Source organism: Sceloporus undulatus, chromosome 6, assembly GCF_019175285.1.
Source record: "Sceloporus undulatus isolate JIND9_A2432 ecotype Alabama chromosome 6, SceUnd_v1.1, whole genome shotgun sequence".
Lineage (NCBI taxonomy): Eukaryota > Metazoa > Chordata > Lepidosauria > Squamata > Phrynosomatidae > Sceloporus > Sceloporus undulatus.
In genome coordinates this window covers 117,929,692-117,933,310 of record NC_056527.1, presented here as the reverse complement: position 1 = coordinate 117,933,310, position 3,619 = coordinate 117,929,692, and the positions used below count along the sequence as shown (strand labels likewise).

Genomic DNA, 3,619 nt, shown 5'->3' with positions numbered 1-3,619 from the left:
CTGGCCGATGGGTACAAAATAGACCATAAACTGGAGAAACGTAGAGCAGCAAGGGATGTCTAGTCTTTAACTATTCACTAATAATTTAAATTACAAGACGGGATGTTCTCCCTAAACATTTCGGGCGAATCTCTTGACTTATGGCTGCGTCTGCACTGCAGAATTAATGCAGTTTGACGCTGCTTTAGCTGCCATCACTGCGTCCTGTGGAATCCTGGGATTTGTACTTTGCTTTTGCACCATTGCTCTCTGATAGAGAAGGCTGAATATCTTGCAGAACTACACATCCCAGGATTCCTCAGCATGGAGCTGTAACTGATAAAGCCGTATCAAACTGTATTAATTCCTCAGTGTAGATGCAATAGTTTAATTCTATTTTAATTGTCACTGTTTGTAAGTTTTTAATTGTAGTGTGCTTTTAAACTATAAGTCAGTTTTGGAGGGAAAGTGGGATACAAATGATATGATGAAGATATGGCTTGGCAGGGGCTTCTGGGAATTGCAGTTCAAAAAACAACCCAGTCTTACTAGTAGAGGCCAATGACAGCCAAAGGCTAAGAACAATTCCCAGCATCCCCGACCAACAAGGATTTCTAGCAGGTGAAATCTAAACCATCTGAAGAGCAATGGTTCCAAAACCTTGGATCCTCCAGGTATTTTGGACTTCAATTCCCAGAAGCCTCTGTCTGCTTGGCCAACAGGAATTCTGGGAGATGAAGTCCAACAAAACATCTGGAGGTGGACCAAAAGTTTGGGAACTGCTGATGTAGAGTGTCAACACTTGAGAAAGATAATAGGTTTTGGCAGTGCTGGCAAAAGGATTCTGGGAGTTGGAGTACAATAGCTACCCTGTTAGTGTCTTAGTGGCAGGGGATTCTGGGAGATGAAGTGCCACAACTCCTAGGGCATGCTGGCAGAGATGGCTTGGAATTGAATTCGGACAATAACTCCCATCATCCTTGTTGAAGTTGGCCAACATCTACCAGCTCAAAGGCTGAGATAACTAGGACCTCCAGAGGTTATTGGACTGCAACTCCCAGCACCCGTAGAAGATGCTGGGAGTTGTCTAGGGAATGCTGGGAGTTGCAGTCCCATAACATCTGGAACTGCCTCATCCAAACAGAAAAAGATTGGTTTGGGGCGGATTGGATGCTGTTGGTGCATCTGCATTGTAGAAAAAACCCAGTTCGATACTGCTTTTCATTGGTTCCCTCCCATGGAATCCTGGGACTTGTAGTTTTGTTGTGGCCCCAGAGCTTTGTGACAAGGAAGGCATGATACCTTGGACAGCTACAAGTCCCAGCATCCCATAGCACTGAGCAATCAAGGCAGTGAAAGCGGTATCAAAGTGCATTCATCCTGCAGTGCAGATGCAGCAGTTCCCAAGCTTGGCCCACCACAGCCAGGGATGCTGGGAGCTGAAGTCCCAAACACCTGGCTGGAGGGGGAGCCAAAGTGGAGAGGCCCCCCCCCTTGGGGTAGTGATGCCTCCTGGGACTCCATCTCCCAGCATCCCCTCCCCCCTTCCTGGGCTGCAGAGCTAGCTCCCTCCCCTGCATCCCTCCTTCTTTCTTCTCTCCTCCTCCTTCTCTTGCCACTCCCTCCTTCTCTGCGCCGGAGCCAGCTGGGCTTCTCTCTCTCGCGTGGCTCCTTTGTTTTGCTCCGGAGGGACTCCGAATTGCCCTGAACAGCCAGAGGAACCCCAGGTAAGGCAGGGCACCTGGGCCTGCCTGCCTGCCTGCCTTCCTTTCTCTCTCTCTTTCTTTCCCTCTTTCTTTCTTTCTTGCTCCGGAGGGACTCCGAATTGCTCTCCCAGTGTCTTTCCAATGGAGTCCCCTGGCAAGAGTGTGCTTGCTTGCCTTCCTTCCTTCCTTCTGTCTCTGTCTCTCTTTCTCTCTCTTACTCCGGAGTGACTCCGCATTGCCCTCCAGAGCGGTGCAGAAGGAGAAGGTGTTGGGGGTGAACTCATTGTTAGTCTGTTATCCTTCTGATCAGTGTTCCTTGAAAGGAAGCCAGTCCCTTTCCCTTCCCTTCTTCCCAGGAGAAGAGCTGCTTCCTCCCTGCAGCCCAGAAGCACCAGGCCAGCAGCAGGAGGCACCTTTTCTTCGGCTGCCCTTTCTTGTCTTTGCATGGTTTGCAAGTCAGCCCAAACGTTGCTGGGGATTCTGGGAGTGGGAGTCAAATATAGACTGTATTCCAGGCCCTTTTTCCTCGCCCTGCTCCTCTCTTTGGCCCATTGTGGGTGGCAGACAGGGATCTGGTTTTGATTTGGGGCTGTTTTGATTTCCACACAGCTGTTAAAGATCAGCATCTTGGTCCAGAGCTGGGGGAAATGGCCTTTTTTTGGACTGAGGGATTCTGGGAGTTGGAGTCCAAGAAAAGGCACTTCCTCCCCTGTAGGCATGCTTTTCTTACCCAACCTCTGCCCTGCATTTGTTCTTCCTCTTCCTTGGGGACCTACCTTGCAGGGCTGTTGTCATGCCCTTAATAATAATAATAATAATAATAATAATAATAATAATAATAATGAACCTAGGCCTAACGTTTCCAAGTTTCTGAATCTCTCTCTACCAGGAGACTGTGTCTGTGTGTGTCTACACTATAGAAATAATGCCACTTGACCCCACTTTTATTATTGTCATTACTATTATTATTATTATTATTATTATTATTATCTTTCTTTTCTCCCCAAACTGGGCGCTTTGCAACTTAAAGTGTCCCCAAACTTTAAGAGAGAAATAAATAAAAGAACAATAAAAAGCAAACAACTGTAAATCCCAGGATTCCACAGCATGGAGGCCTGGCAGCTAAAAGTGGTGTCAAACTGCATTATTTCTACAGTGTTAGTCATCCCACTCCACCTTATCCTGCTTTCCTTTCTCCATTTCCATCCATGACTTTCCACATCCTTCCTGCCTTAACTTGCATTCGCTGTCCATTTAGTGGCCAGAAAGTGTGGCCCTCGAATGTGCTTTTCAGGCCAAAGCAAAAGGGGGATTTGATCCATCGTCGTTGTTGTCATAATTATCCAATTGGGACACAAAGCCACTTGCAAAGTAAAAAAAAATACAATTAAAAACATGCAAAAGTAGGCCTTAAAATAGTATAGTATTCTACAATAAGAGAGTGATAATTCACCGTTGAAATAGCTTCCAGGGGCCCCTTCCACTATTTTACTCCAAAAGGGGAAAAATGCCCCATTTGTGGCCACTCAGGGTTTTATTTTCTTCATTTTGGGGGGGGGGGGCATCTCTGCAGGCCCCAGAGCTTCCCAGGACAGAAAAATAGCCCTTAGACTGGCAGCAGTCGTATACAGCTTCATCCGCACTGCAGAAACAATCCAGTTTGATACCACTTTTAACTGCCATGGCTCAATGTTAGGGAATCCTGTGATTTGTAGTTTGCTGTGGCACTGGAGCTCTCTGAGAGAGAAGGCTAAATAGCTCATCAAACTATAATTCCTAGGATTCCCTAGCACTGAGTCGCAGCAGTTCAAGTGGCGTCAAACTGGATTATTTCTGCAGTGCAGCTGCAGCCTATCTCTAATTTAAACCCTGCCCCAACAGTGCATGAAATGTGGGTGCTTTGTGGAAAGAAAACAGAGGGTGGTATTACTGTT

General features: G+C 46.8%; 1 protein-coding gene across 1 annotated transcript in view; it reads left to right on the top strand.

Annotated features, from left to right (window-relative positions):
- The first annotated feature begins 1,568 nt into the window (after nt 1-1,568).
- The window catches only part of PLSCR3 (phospholipid scramblase 3), a 17,789-nt gene continuing 15,738 nt past the window's right edge, over nt 1,569-3,619 (top strand). The window contains exon 1 of the mRNA XM_042472345.1: nt 1,569-1,706. The gene's annotated coding sequence lies outside the window, so the exon portion shown is untranslated. The remainder of the gene's footprint in view (nt 1,707-3,619) is intronic.